This window comes from Amblyomma mixtum, chromosome 2 (assembly GCF_055824585.1).
Source record: "Amblyomma mixtum isolate Tamu chromosome 2, ASM5582458v1, whole genome shotgun sequence".
In the NCBI taxonomy this organism is placed as follows: Eukaryota; Metazoa; Arthropoda; class Arachnida; order Ixodida; family Ixodidae; genus Amblyomma; species Amblyomma mixtum.
Genome location: NC_143013.1, coordinates 67,305,129 through 67,323,790, shown reverse-complemented (window position 1 = coordinate 67,323,790; position 18,662 = coordinate 67,305,129). Strand labels below are relative to the sequence as shown.

The window sequence follows — 18,662 nt, the reverse complement described above, 5'->3', positions numbered from 1 at the left end:
GAGAAGGGAAATCCCTACGACTTGAGTAAGAAAGCAATGTTGGACAGGATATTCAGAGCCTACTATAGATTTTGGCATAGCTGATGTTGGGAGGGCTTGGATGATGTGAATCCATTGTGCGCCGCTTCTCGTCGTCAGGTTGCGAAAGGTTGCTGTCGGCTCCCGTGGTGACCCGACTGTGGATACGAAACAGCGCTGGACATCTCTAAAGGAGGTGTCAGTGGCGTCCGGAGCCGAAAAGCGTTATGGACAACAGAGCAATAGCGGGTTTTACGTTGCCCAGAAAGCTACGTCTTAAGCTAGTACCTTCCTTTATAGATCATATAATGCCCCAATATTACAATGCCTCTGCTCTGCGCAATAGCTGTCGCTTGTCGTCTAGTTCATTTTCATTTCATTCATTACATGCAGCGAGTTTTTAGAAGTGAAAGATGTCGCTTCAGGTATAATAACAAAGAGAAACCTGGCGCCACATGTGAGCTGACCGCGCATACGTACAAAAAATTTTGCCGACAGTTACCACGTCTGTGGGTTTCGGCATTCTGCAGCAGAATTTTGCGGTGGTGACCGTAGTCATTTATTTAGGTCTTCTTTCCTTTTTCTAGTTGGGATCTTCTTGGTACGTGCTGCTTTCATCATCATCACCATATCAGCACGACTACGCCCATTGCAGGATATAGGCCTATCATTTGCCAGCTGCGGCCACCGTATCCCCACAGACTTCTTAATCTCGTTTACCCACCAGACTTTCTGCCACCCCCTGCTACGCTTGTCTTCTCTTGGAATCCACTGGATCCGTTACCCTGAATGACCATCACTTATCTTGCCTTCGCAATGCAAGTCCTGCCTGAGCCCATTTCCCCCCCTTGATTTCGACTAGGAGGTCATCAACCCGTATTTGATCCTTGACCCACTCTGCCCTCTATCTATCTCTTAACGTTACACCAACCGTTTTTCTTTCTATAGCTCGCTGCGCTGTCCTTATGCTTTATGCTGTTTCTATTGCTACGCTGCCTTTAACGTGAGCAGCGTTGCTATACTGTCCGTGCAGTGGCAGCTAAAGTATTGGCTCATAATTTTAGCGCATATGCTTTAGCATAGCATAGCACAGAAAAACTTAATTAATAGAGCTCAGATCAAGTGTCAGGACGCGTGAGCCGAACGCGCTACGCGTGAGCGGCGCAAGCAACGTTACTAGATTCTTTCTAACGTTGAGCGCAAGCACAATAGTTCGCGCCGTTGCGCACAGAGGACTCCACTGATCCACAGAGCGTAGGATGCGAGAGCCCAGTGGCCAGATCTCCACTGATGGCCCAGGTGGCCAGTGTGGGCTAGTAGAACGTGTTATATTAACTGTATGAGGACGTGTTGGGGTGGTGTGGAGGGTAGACTTTAGTAGACTTACTTGTAGAGCGTGTGGAGTGGTGCTTGGTGGAAGCGATTGCTTGCGCCGCTCCACACAGAGGGCGCCACGAATTCGTGGAGCGTGTTGGCGTAGCGCCGCTCCCTTTCTTCCTCTGTTTCCTCTTCGCACTCATTTGTGTTGCGCTGTCTACGAACATGCTGACACAGCACTACCGTGAAACGTGCCCTTTACTCTTATCGCAGTAAAACATATATAGGCAAGATTCCCCCGGGTGGTGACATGATGCTGCCGCATATGCTGGCACAGCTTCTCTGAATACGTCCGCGGTGTCGCGTTTTGACATGTACTAAAAGCGGCTAAGGAATAATTATTATTCAGACGAAAACTAGCAGTCTAAATAGTTTTCTTTTAGACTCATAATATGCAGCCTTTTCAAGTCCGATCTCAAAAACGAAAACTTAGCGAACGCCTAGTCAATGCCCATCTTGGGTTGCGATAGCTGAAGGAGCCCGTCGCGCCGTTGTTGGAACGCGCCTGGTTCGTTTACGTCACTTTAGGTTTGGGGACGTCACGCTCGCTCGGTCACGACGAGTCATGACCTGACATGTTTGTCATTACCACGCATCGCGTGTCTTTGATGACAACATCAGATGTGACTCGAGACGGTGGCACTGCCAATAACACGACGAGCGCCTTATGATCTCGCATAAAAACAAATTTAAATTTGGATGTTGAGTGTGAGACTTACTAGATACTGTGACCACTACTAGGTGTGCATAAGCATCGTACTAGCGCTTTTTTTTTGACCGTATGGTATGTGGGGTCTAACGTTCTCAAACTGAACGCGGGCTGGCAGGGACGCCGCAATGGAAGGTTGTGGTTCGATTTCAGCCACAACGTGCACTTACGCCTTTAAGCTTACATACCGGTTTGCAGTTCGAATTCATCGAAATGGGGCCGCCGTGGCCTGAATTCGTTCCTGCGACGTTGCATGCGCTAAGGAGCAGGAGCCCACAGCCACTTATAGGATAATGATGATTTGACTTAGATGGCGCACAATCACCACGCATTCTCTTAGGCGCAGTGGTTGGTTCTTTAGATAACATTTCGTTGCGTGCTTCGTTGCACAACCACGGCGGACCTCCACGCGACGTCTAAAGAGCTCTGCGCGAGTTCATGGTCACCATCCGGCCTGCTTCAATCTACTTTGTCAGCTGACGTCGGTGCTTCCCCTCTCGCTAAATGGCCACCACTTTGCGCACTCAGAACTCGACTTGGTCCCTTCACCAACAATCTACTCCCTCCCGTGGCATAATCTAACCCTCGGTGACTTAACCTCTGAACTCGTCCTCTGCCCCTGCACAAAGGCCACGGTCGCCCATCCCACCGATTCGCTACAGCAGGGCCTTAGAAGAAACGAGGAGAGGAGAAGGACGTTGGGAAAGGGCGAAATAACGGACTGGGCGTCCATTTTGTTTTATGGGCGCCGTAAAAGGCGCGGCGGGCGACCTGCGTTCTCGTGGCCGGTCGCGCCCGAGTCGTGGTCGCTCGGATGGATGGATGGATGGATGGATGGATGGATAGGAGCGCCCCCTTTGAAACGGGGTGGTGGCAATTGCCACCATGTTCAGCTTTTCTTTATTTATTATCTTTTTTGTTTACTGTGTTGGCAATTCTCATTAAGATTCACCATCAACTTTGCCTACGGTTTCCTACTATTCTAACCTTATGCCACATCTCTGCTTTTCAGCCACCAATCCTCCAATCGCTTTTTGCTGACTTCCACTGCAGATTTATTTACATGACCATTGTTATCTTTAAACCCTAGGGCCTCAGAAAGAGTGACTGTGCCTGCATCGACATCCGGATGGATACCATCACATTTGATTATGAGGTGTTCAATTGTTTCCACAGATCTACCACACACTGCACATGTGTCATCTTCTTCGTTAAATTTCTTTTTGTAGCTGCGCGTTCTAAGACACCCTGATCTAGCTTCAAAAAGTAGGGCACTGCCTCTTGAGTTATCATAGAAAAATTCTTTCCTGATCTGCCTTTACCTCGGCTTTACCTCGGCGCCGCCCTCTTGCGGCAAACGTGGTTCGTCAGATGAGCGCTTAATAGGAGGGTGAAATGTCCTTCGTCCAGTCCATGCAGTTGACAAATTGTCAACCGTCTATTCTCTTCGTGGGACCTGGCCGGCTTTGCACCTTTAGCGCGCTCCGTAGTTGGTCTCGGATATTTTTGTGCAGAAATGCATTGCGAGGCTTGCATAAAGATTTTCTTGGCAATAATCGAAGAAGGCATCTTGTCGGGCCAGTTGTTGATGGTTGTACGTAAAGGGAAAACACGAGAGAACCAGGAAAATCGACGGCACTGGCGCTGACCTTCAACTAAGGTTTACTGACTGAAATAAGGGAATTTATTTGTACAAAAAGCGAAAGGAAGACGTCATATCAAGCTACTATGTCAAGGAAGCAGCTTGACACGGGGCCTTCCTTTATATCTTCCGCATACAATATTCCCTGCCTCTGTGAGCAACCTCGGCGTCGAACGTCAGCGCCCATGTCGCCATGTCTTGCCCTGGCTTTGGACTGTTTTACTGCGTTAGCACCATAGCCGTGTTTTGGAGAAAACCCGCTGGTTTTGAACACTTTTATTTTCCATTCTTCATTAGGCCTAACATATGTCTGTCCGTCCTTTCAGATTCCGGACAAATCGACATCTGTCTGTATACGGGCACCCTCTGGGCCGAGAAGGTGCCTCCTCCGGAACACTCATCGGTAAACATGTAGTAAGTACCTCGTATACCTACGAGCCACCACTCACCTCAACTCTCCAAAGCCACCGCCCGCCATAAGCCCACGCAGCACCAGAGGGAAAAGGTACGGCGAAATCAAATTCAAAGACGCAGTATAGGAAGGCGATCAATGTAAAAGCAAATTGTACAGGTGGCGTCAAAAGTTCTCAGGCCACAGCGTCTGCTTTTGAGCCATGTACTGGGGCACTTACGACACCCCTGAAGCTGAAAATCTCTGTACGGCGTAGGAGAAGTATCATTCTGACCTTTGAAGAACGTGGTGACCTCTGACGGTCGTAAGCGCCAGAACACAGCCCAGGAAATCAGTTCCTGTGGCCTGGAAATTTTAGGAGCTCACTGTGCAACCAGTATTGCTAGCGCAGATTTCTGGCATCACATCGTATTTTTTCCTGTGGATATTTTCCCTTTCACATATCATTCTTAGAAATACTTCTGAACCCGTCATGCACAGAAGGTCACCTGAACAACAGTCCAAGTCCAAGGTCACTTTGGTAAGAATAAAGGATACTCATATCTTCAAACGCGAGACACGCACAGAGATTTGCAGAACAGGCTATTCATATTTATCCATGTTAGCTTGGAAGAAGAGAAATACGAAGAAGCAGCCGGTGAAAAAGAAGACGGCCTAAAAATTTCATTTGAGGACATCATCGACATCATCACCAACGATTACAGCTTAATTACGTCAGTGTGTTATTAGTGTTTGAATGTGCAACGCACCCTGGCCACACCCCCACTGTGAGTTATGCGCCACTGCACGGGAGGCCAACAACAACAACAACGTAGGTTTCTTTGGGAATTCGGAGAGAATGCATTTCTACTGCACTTGCACTTAGCGTTTTGCATGTGTATCTGTAATTTCTTTTTATATATTTTTATATTATAGAAAGCTTTGCGAGTGGAACAGTTAGAGAAAATTCTGAGTCGCCTATTTCCTGCGAACTTGCTTCTTGCGTTCGTACCAGGTGAGCGCTGAAAGGAACATGAATAAGGGCCCATTTCCTTCAGCTCTAAAGTTGCTCTCTTGGAACCACATGGACAAACTTTTTGGCATTAGCCATTATGCCTCGCTTGTATATTTAACGGAGTTTTCCCCTAGTTCTCGCCAGCGGAGAGGTCGCAAACATGAAAAGAAGACTATAGATGAAGATCAAGTGCAAAACTGTTGCGTTACATTTTAGATTTTGAGTTTTAACATTTTCTTATCATGGGCTAAGATTATTTAGCCCCAAAAAACGCTCTTTTCAATTCTTAATTCGGTCACCGCAAAATGAACGTAATTTCGAAAAGAGACGGCAGCATTTGCGGTTTTGAGCTTGAAGCTCGTTGGCTTATGCAAACGCTATTACTGTTAATGCCATGCTCACTGTTGACTGTCCCAACAGTGAAGGGCATTCCAGTTCTGCTGAAGGTGTACTGACGAGCGAACAATATACTTTTATACAACATTTTCTCTCAAAATATTTGCACTGCCGGCTGTGAGATTTATAGCCCTTCAGAACTTGGACGCATTCTTTCAGATTGGATCATTTAATGACCTCAGCCGGCTATTGTACCAACACGACAGTGTCGTTGCATGTCTGTTCTACTCGATGAAAAACTGCCAAAGACCGCCTTACACCAGGCAGATCGATCACCTGAAGGTTTTTTCAGCTGACTGGGAGCTCCCGCTGTTTTCACGGTGCAATCCATTCGCGTCTCCTTTTTAAATAATTCACATATCAGCACTTTCACGACCGTTGATTCAAGACAACTTTATAAGTCTGGGTTAATCTGAGTTGGCGCTTGATTTCTCACCTTAACCTACTGATGGACTGTTCCCTCGGGTGGTAACACGCCGAAATGTATACATAGCAGAGGTTGTTGTTGTTGTTGTTCACCTTCTGTATGCCATAAGAATAACGACGGCGCGTGCGGCTGTGATCTGTGTGTCTTTTTTTTTTCTCTCCTTGTCTTGCACAGGTAGCTTTTTCATCCTGTGTGGTCTGCGTTTACCTTCTCCTGTAAGTTTATTTACTTATTTGCTTATTTTTACATACTGCAGCTCCATTCGGAGCTATAGCAGGAGTAGGAGGTGTACATAGAAAATCCAAGATAAGTTATACAGTGCAATGAAACAAACAAGAAAGCACAAGAATTCAACAAAGCAGAAATTTAGTTACAATTTAAGAATCGGGAGTGGGAGGAATGAGCATGTAGGTACACTCATTAAAGGGCCCTAATCTCAGTGACATGGCTAACTAGAGGCTAAAACGACGTCGAAGCGTCTGATCACACGTACCCTGACTTGAGCACTTCGGCTAACAAAACGACGGACGCTGTAGCGGTAGCGCCAGAAATTATTCAAATCAGCTCGCCAGGCGCACACTTGCGTCACTGAGTGGCGACTGATAGCTAGAGGCCTAAGGAAACAAGGGGTCATCGTCCTTTTACGCAGTCCCTTCTGGATGTTGAACTCTGCTCCCCTCTCATTACGCTGTGTTCATTCACGAAAGACGTGTTCCAACTTGTGCACATCTCTCCTTCCTTTCCTGTCTGTTTAGCAGGAACCATGAAGATTTATTTGCTGTTGTCTCCTATATGGAGGCTTTCGGTGTTCTCTCCGAGCTATACATACGTCGTGCTGCAATGCAGACAGTCCCGCCGTAGCGTATATGCTGTTAAAAAGAAAAGCGAATAAAGCGCACAGATCTTAGCAACCAATGCATTACCGCCGCACCCAGTTCGCGAAGCGGTTTATTCAGAAAAAAATATAATAATAACCTCGTCTCTTACCGCGCCAAGGTGTGTTTGTTGGGGTTGGAGCTGAAGCGGCGGCGAATGCCTCTGTTGATGACACGTGACCACCCAGACGACTTCCTGCATCCGTTACGACGACACCCCGCGCGCATTCGCCCCTTTCCTGACTCCGCTACAGGGCTGGGCTCGGCTCTTTGGTGGGCCGCTAAACCCTCGCTCGGGCGTCGACGTCTGTGTGGACGCGGTAAATACACGCGATCTAAAGTACAGAGATTTTTTTGCTCCCTCGTTTGTTCATTTTATTTGGCACATCTCTTGCTTCGCGTGGCTGCGCGAATGCTTGCCCTTTTGAACCTGGGAGAAGTGACACGACGAGTATGCAGCCATGCAGCGGAATGCCATTACGGCACCTCGCTTGCTTTTAGACTGCCGAGCACGCGGAAGGAAACGAAATACTCAAAATCTCCACATTGCACTGTTCGCACGGTCAAGACAAACCAGTTCGCATACACGCGCACAGTGCGAGGACAGCGCGGCAGCCCGCAGCGCAGTTGACGCTAGCTAATCGAGTTCGCAAATAATCAGATTGGCCAAAAGACACCCACGCACGCGACGGCGATCAATGGTGCAGGCTGCAGGTCAGCCGGCGACTGAGGGGGGAGTACGGCAGTAGACATGATTCATTGAAGGGCCGCGCGTCGGTGCCTTCTTTTTCCACGTCAATGACAGCAGCGGCGAGACGAGCTTCCTATTCGCGTGCGAGCATGGAGCAGCAAGAGCTGCTCCTGCGTACGGTTGCCAATCCGAGACAACGCGCTTGTTCCTGCATGGGCATTCTTTCTTTCCATTCTGTGATCTCCTCGACGCGTAGATAAACTGACGCTTTGGTTCGGAACAACCTACTGCAGTGTTGTGTTCAATTACTTTTTTTTTGCCTTAACCCCAGGTCGCGCGAGCGACGTCTGGATGGGAAAGGCGAACGAGGACCTTACAGCGACGTCATTATTTCCGACATTTTCTCTTCCTTCTTTTTTCTATCATCCTTTTTCTCCTACACTGGTGCGCATCTAGACAGGAATTTATGTCCAGCGCCTTCACAGGCTAATCCCTGCCCACCGCGCTGTGCCGGTGTGTATGCACAAGCCGGGGACTCATCCCCGCCTTTCTTGATGCGATCCTTTCAGGGCCGCTTTATCTCTCGCCCTGACGCTGTCCTAAATCTTGTGTCTGCGGTAGGGTGGCCGCCTGCCAGTGTTCCGTGAGCGATGAAGATTGCAGGGCGGGCTTGGTGTTGCGGTCAAAGTGTGGGCGGTCCGCGCGCCGAGGTGCATGCAACTCAGACAAATGCGCGGCTTGTTGGTCTGACAAACGCGGGTCGTCGCGCGACCCAGCTATATGTATATGTAGAAACCCTGTTCGGGGCGTTGCTGAGGCAGCTCCCGCATGGCCTTTTACTCACAGTGTGTGTCTATACACAGTAGTTGCACGTGTACAATGACTGAATTCCTCTTTGCCACGTGCAGCACTTGCTGCCCCGTGCTCGCACGCGTGTAGGAAGCGCGTCTCGCCGCAGCTGTCATTGACGTGGAAGAAGAAGGCGCTGTCCTTCAGTGAATCATGTATACTGCTGTACTTCCCGCTCTGTCCCTGGAAGAAGCCGATGAAGTATCGGCTTTAAGATTTTGAAATGGACGTTGTCCGCGCTTGTACGACGCCACATCTTGATTATGACAGCACTTTATGATTTTGTGACAGCCCTCTCATCTTGTAGCTCTCAGTGCCCATGATGCGCAGTCCTGGTCCCGCTGTGGTTGGGCACTCTATCGCAAAGACCGGGAAGACGAAAAGACATTGCTTTTCTGTTATTTAGGGAGCGATCGGTGCCTCGTGGCCGTGCTGTTACAAGGCTTTCCATTTTTGATTCAACGTCTGTAATGGTCGACACCGCCGATTCTTGCGCACGTCTTGCTTTTTTTTTTTTTAAGCAGCTGAAAAGGAGCGCTTTGGTGCAAGAAATGTGCTAAGTTATGGACGCGGCCTGATCTTAATGTTGCGACGAGAGAAGTTATCTTTATACTCCCGGTCCATACTTTGCAGCGGCATGCGCTACTCTGTAATTACGTATCGCTAGCAACATCACATTAAAGGAATGGAACGGAAGGAATAGAAGAAGCTGCAATTGCTTCGCTTGAATAAAATAGAAGTTCAAATGATGAAAAATACTTCAAGGCTAAAAATAAAGTCTGAGGCCGCAGGCGAAGCAAACAAATGTACAAAAGTGCTAAGATTGGCAACACAAATGCCACTCATTTAATGGCTGCCTCTTTGGCGTGCCCCGAAAGCATCCTAAATGCTTGGCATTTACAGGGTGTCCAGGGAGGGCGGCAAGAAGTCAGATGGAGAGATAAGATTAGGAATTTTGCGCGGACAGGGTGGTCGGGTGGCTGGCGCGATACATAGATAATTGAAGAGCTTTGCTTAGGGGCACTAGTTATGCAGTGGACGGAAGGCTGATGTTGATGATCATGCTACTGATGCTGTTGAGTGCACGCACAGGTCTTCTAGCAGGAAGAGAAATCAACGCAAAGTGTAATGTGCTGGCCTACTAAAAAAATGTAGCTTGTATTTTTCGTCTGTTCCATACTATGTTTGTCGCCGCGACTTGAAAATCTCAGCGATAGCGGGGGCATAATGTTGCTGGAATCAAAGAAAGCGAATTGAGGAAAGAGATTTAACAGACTGCAGTTAGAATGAAATAGTTCCTATATAACCGCGTTGAGACGATGTGACCAGACAGGGATGATGTTTTTGTGCGTGAAAACGTCGCCTGTCATGGGGCGGTCCTTGGTTAAAGCGTAACTACAGGAGAAAATATTCTGCAATTTTACTTTTACGAATTTTACGGAAGTGACCTGTTACGATCAAAAGAAAGAAAACGCCAGGTTGTCTTTTTTTTTTTTTCTCGAAGCTATACGTGTTTCATTATGTCGAAAGCTTGGAGAGGCAGGGGCGGAGAAACCCATATTTCAGTGGGAAATTGTGAGTTGTCTTCGCCTAATCGCTACAAAACTGACGTGGGTCCGTAGCCTCCGTCACGGCGGCTCCATGCCTCCCAGGGGCTACGCCTCTCGACCTCGTTTTAATTAATATGCCCGCCGACAGGCATGTGGCGCGATTACGCTGTAATTTTGTGCACTACGCATTACGTTTACTGGCTTCAAATTTTTGCGTTGTTTTCTATCGCTTCCGTGCCGGCAACCAGCATCAGCCTTTAGACCTCTAATGCGCTCAAAAAGTTTGGGCAGCACTTGCCGCGGTTTGCATGCCACTCGCTGAACTTAACCGCATTACTTTCGCACGTGAATTACATAGCGTAAACCTTGTTATTAGCGGTGAGTAATGTAATTATTCGCATTTTGCGGTGAGTAATCAGTGATTATACCGCGAAAACCAACTTGCTTTGCTTTCTTCTTCATCGATTACATGTAGTTTGGCTCGGTTGATCACCTTTCCTGTACTGCGTGCTTAACCAGCACCATGCCGCGTTGAGAAACCTGAAATGTTTCGCCTGAAGCTAAAGGTTCAAGGTTGGATTCCCCTCGTAAGCGTAAATTAAACATGCTAATTTGGGTGGCGCATTGTCATCTATCGCACGTTGTTGGTCACAGCGGTGTACTCGTGTACAAGTTTTTCGCTGAGTTTTTGGTTTCGTTTTCTAAAACCCTTCCGTAAATGAAGAGCATTATGAATAGCCGTAGTATAGCCTTATAAAGACCGACAAACGGGACACGAAGAAGGAGATGATCCTCGGCGGTTCCTATCGCGCACTAACTGCAAGTACTTCGCTTGAGAGGCCCGTGTACTGTGCGATGTCAGTGCACGTTAAAGCACCCCAGGTGGTCTAAATTATCCGGAGCCCTCCACTACGGCGTCCCTCATCGCCTGAGCCGCTTTGGGACGTTAAACCCACATAAACCACAAAAACTTTTAGCATGTCCAGATCACGAATCTAGGTCGCCATTTCTGGCTCGAGGAAGAGAACAGTTCAGTTCAGTTTTATTACCTTTTAGACCCCCATTCAAGGGGGTGTTACATAAGGGCTGGGATTACAGTTGGATATAGGAATGTAAGCGGCAGTGATCATATTTACCATTGAAGATGATCAGTTGCACATTCTTGCAAAGCAGATGAGAGAATATTCACAAACAATTGTGTACTTAATTACCATCTTAACCACACATCAGTGACACAAGCAGCAACACCGCGCTAAAGGCTTTCGTCTCACCGCACTTTAGGTCAACAAAGTGCCCCTCCGAATTTTTTCGTCGTCAGTGTGCCTTCAAGTGCGCTTTAATGCTGATTAGTTTTATACAGTTCACTGAGATCGTATTTTATTCCGGAACCCGGGACTGGAATAACTTTCTAGCTGTGAGCTCTGGCGTCACAGGAAAAGCTACGGATAAATAACACTCGGAGATACTGAGTAATCACACAAAGAATCACTGATATAATCAGACCCGTGACAGGAATGGGCGCGATAAGCCCCAAAACACACTAGCGTTATCTGTAAAATTCAATTACAGAGATTTTGGCGATTGATGGAATTAAAACTCTCTAGCAGCTTCATTTGCTGGCATAAAAATACAGAAAAAAAACAGAGGAGGCTAATGGACGACCACATTCAAAGCATGCGCTAGGAATGCGCTAGTCTACCGCATATGAACAACAACAACAAGAAACATCATCCTAGTTAATAGTAAAATGCTGCATCACGCTCAGACTATCCATAAATGCAACACTTGAAATACTGTCACAAAACAAACTCAGAAGGCTCCGACGCCCTCAAGAGCTCAGTTAGTGCCTTAGAACGCCGCTGAATGTAATAAAATAGACATACAGGTATTCCGCTCAGCAGTCAACTGTCATTCATCTGTGCCTTCTCCCCTTAAAGCAACAGGAATCCATAAGCTATATACGGTATATATACCATCCCGCGCAAAGCCTCTTCGTGTAAGCGGTGAAGCGCCCTTTTCGGGGTGCCGTCGTAAGCGGGAATAATTACACCATACCGCTTTTGATGTTTGCTTGCTGTTCCGACAGCAGAGGAAGCCCGGCATATGCATGCACGGTCGTGGACACAGATCCCGAGGCTCTGTTCCCCGGACACGTCCCTCGGTGTGTACGGCAAGCACCAACGCAACCGCTAGGATGATGAATCGTGCGTGGTCCTAGGGTGTCGCGAGGCGCTACCAGAATCACCATGAATCAGTTCTCTCGTATGATCAATGGTGCGTTAAACGCACCCCAATCACACGGCAGCTTCGCCGCCACTCGACCTCCCACCGAAAAATTACGGTTCTCGGGAGAGACGATTCACTAATTGACGACAGTTTCACGTCATTTCGCGCAGCTGCCTTAATGACCGGAAGAATTTCTGATCGCTCCAGAGGTACCACACGATGAACCCGCGATGTTCGCGAGAGGAAGGGAACCATTCCCATTTCACTTGCCACGTTTAAAGCGTTTCACTTCTCCCGCTCAGAGTCTAGTGCTTATTGAAAAATGCGAAAAGCCTGCAGTTTTTAACTCCTCCTTGTTAAAAACTCCTCGGAGTTTTTAACTTTCTGTGATTGTAGTCATATGATCACGAGTTCATACCAACACAGCTTTGGCCATACCACCGCGCAGTTAAGTTCGGTTTGACCTTGAGAGGCGTTGAAGGTCATTGTCTCATCCACATCGAAATCGGAAGTTATACCCCAAAGAGTAGAGCTTTCGTTCCAAAACATACCGAGCAATTCTGGGCAAAAGTATTTTTAAACGGGAAACCGCTTATGAAAGAAATTTTTTCATATCATGTAAGATTTCAATATAACAATCAATAAATCCGCAAATCTCCCCGCAGGGGCGTCTGCTTCATGCAGACATTGGTGAGTTGCGACACCACGGGTTCCTGAGCATCCGCAGGCACATCCTCGCAGCGGGATGATGGTGAGCAGTGCGTCACCACGGACCCGAGCACCCGCGCTTAGCCATGCGTGGTATCGCCGTGTCAGGGGAAAAGGGGATCCTGGTGGTTGAGCCAATGCCGAGCGTTTGGACCTTTAGGCCCGTCGGCTGCGGCAACACACCACTTTGGCCCCAGCTTTGTTCAGACGGCACCTCCGGCCTGACCCGACCCCGGGGGAAATCGGCAGTCGCCTTTTCCTGTCTTCCTCTCCATCTTTCACTTTCCTATCGCTTTCTTACAACTCTCCTGCCTCCTCCTCCCTTCTTGGGTTTTCCTTTTTTCCTGGCGGCTAGGGTTAACCTTGTGTGGCGAAGTACCCTGGTTTTCGTCATATTTGGTTATAGCATTGGTGTACAGCTGGCGCGGGCAGGGCTTGTTTTTCAAGTTCATGTCCCTCCCCTTGTTGAGCTCCATGATGGGTGGCCGGCACCATGACCGAAGAACATCTTTTTTTCTATGGCTGCCTCCTTACTTTCAAATGATCGTCCTCGGAAAAGAGGGTGGACCGATGTAACCTCCCAGTTCTTTAACAAAAAGCAAACAACTTTCGCAAAATTCCACATTGCTCATAGTGAACGAAAAGAAAAACCAGCCAGACTCACATCTCCATTCACAGTCTCAAAAGTCCTCACGGATTCCTTGGGTCCGAAGTACAAGGTGACCAAATTGGCTAGTGGAGATCTCCTTCTAGAACTCAAATCTGGAAACTAGCAGACATAGAAACTTTCGGTGACATCGCTGTGTCTGTCACACCTCACAGATCGTTAAAGGTGCACTGAAGAGGAATCTGAACTCGTATTTTTATCGCTGGAACTCGATCTACACGTTCCGAGCGTTCTTGAAAACTTCGAATTATTGCCTTGTGTGGCCGATTTCTCTAATTTAAATCGGATTAACGTCCGGCTCCCGCCTTTTTTTTAATTCCCTGCAAACGGTGGGAGTAGTCGACCAACCTTTCACCCAGTCCTGTGGCGGTTTGCCGCTCTGCCATCGGCTGAGTGAACGATACGCAGTGAACAGCGAAAGCAAAGAGTCCACGCGGATATTTATTTCCATGGGCCTAATTTGCAGCTATGTAGTCTCTGACTAAACCTATTTATTTACGGAAACCTAAAAGAAATAAATTAAAGGCGAAAGCAAAGTCTCCACTCGACTGCCTGAAAGGCACTCCGACTCCTCCCACCATATGCGAAGAATTCAAAAAAAAAAAAAAAAGGTGGGAGCCGAACATTAATCGATTTAATTAAGAAAATCGGCCGCACAGAGCAATAAATAGCAGTTTCTAAGAATGCTGGGAACGTGTAGATCGAGTTCCCGCGGCAAAAAGACGAGTTTAGATTCCTCTCCAGTGCACCTTTAAACACAGTACGTGGTGTCATCTCTGACAACGACTTTTTACACTTGACAGAAGAGGAAATGCTGGAAGGACTGTCCAAACAAAATGTAACCAATATATATAGAATAAAAATACGTACAAAAAAACAAAGAAATTCCGACGAAATACCTCGTCCTGACCTTTGCTTCCTGCCCGAATCAATAGAGGCAGGGTATGCAAAAATCTCTGTCCGACCATATATTCCTAACCCTAGACACTGCTTCAAATGCCATAAGTTTGGCCACGGCTCCCAAAGCTGCCGCGGCCGCGATACATGCGCCAAATGTGCTACAAACGATCACAAATTCGAAGACTGCGACGCTGCACCATGCTGCGCAAACTGCGAAGGCGATCACGCCGCTTATTCGAGGTCGTGTCCTGCATAGAAAAAAAGAAAAGGAAATAATTACCATCAAGACCAAAGAAAATGTAACGTTTAAAGAGGCAAGACAGCGGTACGCAATGACTCGAGGCACTTCTTCTCTCACCGCACATACAAACTTCGCCGATGAGGTCCGCGGGCGCGGCACACCACACCGGCCTTCGGCACCTGCCCAGCTCACACACAGTGAGACTGAGGCAGGGCCATCCGCGCCCTAGGCAGATGCAGCGAGAGCTGCTATGCCATCCCCGGAGAAGGGCCAGCCGGCCACCAAGTCGGCAGCCCGCAATGCTTCCCTCGTTCGGGAGAAGCCCATAACACCCCTACCCGCGGGTTTCCCCGCGGAACTCCAACGTCTCTGGCGAGGCGATGGACACAAACCAGAGCTCGCCTCCGCCGCAGCGGCGACGGAGCTCTATTGATTGCAAAAAAAAAAAACCCTAATAACAGACCTTCAACAAGGAGGGACCTAAATACCCCCCCCCCCCCCCCCCCCCCCCCCCCCAAACAAAAAAAAAAGTTATCATGGCGTTCCTTATCCACTGGAACACTGTGTCTTCAGGAGACCAATTTGGGACCTTTACACAAAAATATTTTGAAGAAGTAAAAAGTCTTTCGCCGTGACCGTGAGGAGGCGAATAGGCTGACTGGAGGCGTTGCTGTTGTAGTTCAGAGCGATGTTGCAACGCATGACATCAAGCTCCAGACACCCCTCAGTAACACTCCATGACCTAGAAGCACTGTTTAACCAGTTACCAGCGCCATATCAGGTAGTCGGAGATTTTAATGCGCACTCTCCGTTTTGGGGGAGTGAACAGACAGACACTAGAGGTGGGGTTTTAAAAGATTTTATTCTATGCAACAACGTTTGCCTGTTCAGTACGGGCAAACCTGCATATTGCACGCTATCCTCAGGAAAGATGAGCTGTATAGACTTGTCTTTTAGCTCTCCATCCGTTTTGACCAATTTTAAGTCGAATGTTTTTGATTACCCATACGGAAGTGACCACTTTCCAGTTTTAACTTTTCATCACCACCACCAATCATTCCAACTAAACCACGCCGTTGGAAGCTGCACTTAGCTGACTGGCCACTTTTTCAAGAAAAGGCCTGTGTGGAGAAAGTATTTTCTGATAATCTTAGCGTTGACGAACTAAATGAAATTTTAACAACATGTATTATTGCGGCTGCATGTCTAGCTATTTAGCAGTCGTCAGGAGTAGTGCGCCAAAACCACAAGGTCTCGTGTAACCAAGATAGCAGAGACGCAAAAAAAGAAACAGAATTAAGCCTGGGGAACTTTCCGAAGGTACCCCACACACGACAACATCATAAATTTTAAAAAGGCGAGACCAAAAGCAATGCTTAAAAAACATCCTGGAGAAACTACTTATCATCTATAAATAGTTCTGTTACAGCGAAACAAATGTGGGAACAAGTCCACAAACTTAATGGAAGCTTTTCTCCTTTCACAGTTTCCTTCCTAACACCTTCGGATACACAAACAAGTATAGAGGAACAAGCAGACATCCTAGGTTAACATTTCTCAAACGTTTCCAGTTCTTCACACTACACAGAATCATTTTTAAAGTGTAAACATGCTGTGGAGAAACATAGACTTCCAACAACTGGTTGCACAAAGGAACTGTAGAATGGTTTAATAACAATACAAGAAATGAACAAACTTCTCTCGGCCGGAAAAAGACAGCACCTGGCCCTGATAATATGCACTACGAAATGCTGGCACATCTTTCCCAACCGTCTGTGGAAGCACTTTTGAAATTTTTTAACAAAATATGGGTACTTGGAAAACTACCAAAAGCCTGGAAGAAAGCAGTTATTGTACCATTCCTGAAACCTGGAAAGCAACCAACATCCCCGATTAGTTAGAGGTCAATAGCCCTTACCAGCTGTCTTGCCAAATCATTCGAAAGTGTACTGAATATAAGACTAACTTTTGTCCTCCAATCCCGCGAACTTATTGACATCTATCAGTGCGGTTTTAAGAAAGCATGCTCAACAACAGACCACTTAGCCCGCCTAGAAAATACTGTCCGGGAAGCTTTTATACACAAACAGCACTGTCTTGCAGTCTTTTTTGACCGCGAGAAAGCATACGACACAACCTGGAGGTTCGGCATCCCTCGTTACATAGCAGAGCTCGGCATCCGTGGCAGGATGTTATACTGCATAAATGATTTATTATCCAACCGTTCCTTTAACGTACTCCTAGGTTAAATTCTCTCAAGGAACTTCGTTCAAGAAAACGGAGTACCACAGGGGTGTATTTTAAGCAGACTGCTCTTTGTTATAAAAGTGAATTCCATAGCCAGAGTAATCCCGAAGTCCATTATATATTCAGTCTATACTGACGATCTGAAAATAGCCTGTACATCCTCAAACCTGGTAACATGCGAGAGACAAATACAGTTGACAGTGAATAAACTAGGGACATGGGCAGACGAGAACGGTTTCCTGTTTTCCACACAGAAAACAATGGCCATTCTTTTCTCGCTCAAACGATGCCTACAAGCCGACCCATTCATACACCTGAACAAAACACAGCTGCGCGTAAAAAATGAACACAAATTCCTAAGCGTAACCTTTGAAAAAAAAAAAAAAACTCCCTTTCCTGCCTCATATAAATGCACTGAAAAAGAAAGCCTCCCGATCCCTTAACTTACTCAAAGTATTGTCACGAAAACATTGGGGTGCCGACAGGACGTCTTTTAAAAATTTACCGCTCTGTAGTACGCTCTACCCTTGATTATGGATGTATAGTGTATGGGTCAGCGAGACCATCATACCTTAAAGGACTAGATCCAGTACACAACTTAGGTTTGCGCCTTTTCACTGGTTCATACAGGACGTCACCCACAAACCATCTTTATGTAGAAACCAACGAACCAACACTTACAGACCGAACAACCATGCTCACATGCTCGTACGTTTTAAAAATCCGTTCGCTGCCCAAACATCTATGTTACCCCATGGTCACAAAGTGCCTATCAAGAACACTGCATAACAACGAACCGCTAGCTATAAGGCCACTCTTCCTGCGTTTTGAAGAGATCTCCCAAAACCTCTGCGTACTAGACACATTACCTGCCATTGCTCGAAGACGAGATCCACTGCCTCCATGGTACAATTTTCCTGCAATCTATGATTTCACTCTTACACAGTTCCGTAAAAAACAAACCCCACAAAATCATATAATATAAGAATCCCTTGCACTCGAAGGAAAATACAGTAGTTTTACGGACGTTTACACTGATGCTTCAAAAACGGATGTTTACGTAGGAAGCGCAGTGGTACGAGGGAATTTGGAGAAAACAATACGACTTTCACAGCGCTCATCTATCTTCACTGCAGAAATTTACGCAATCTGTGTGGCCGTAGAAAAGATAGTTGAGAACCTCCGAAACAGTATTATTTACACAGACTCCTTAAGTGTACTCACAGCTCTCCACTCTGGAAACGCAGTCACTCCTATACCTGGTGATCTCATACACAACATCGCAACAGCCACAGTTCGAGGACAAAACATAAAACTCTGCTGGGTCCCGAGTCATGTCGGAATAAAAGGCAATGAATGATAGAGCAGATTTGTGTGCTGCTAAAGCTGTTGGCAAGGAAATAAAGAAAGTAAATATACCCTGTAATGATTACATGAAATCAATAGAAAGGAAACTAAGCAAAAAATGGCAGCCGGCTTGGAACAGTGAAGTAAATAATAAACTGCACCTGGTAAAACCGGTTTTAGGTGAATTTAAGAACTATGTGCACCAGGAACGTTTCAAGAAAGTGATCTTATGCTGTCTCCGAATAGGCCATACGCACCTTACGCACAACTTTCTGCTAACAAAACAAGACAAACCTGTTTGCGAAGAATTCGGAGATGAAGTTATGGTTAACCATAATTTATTCTCTTGTGTTAAACTGGAAAAACTAAGAAAAAAGTAGTTTAGT

The 18,662-nt window shown here is 46.8% G+C and overlaps 1 protein-coding gene across 1 annotated transcript in view; it reads left to right on the top strand.

Moving 5' to 3' along the window:
- The window catches only part of Acat1 (Acetyl-CoA acetyltransferase 1), a 436,280-nt gene that overhangs the window by 49,570 nt on the left and 368,048 nt on the right, over window positions 1–18,662 (top strand). The gene's annotated exons all lie outside the window — the stretch shown is intronic.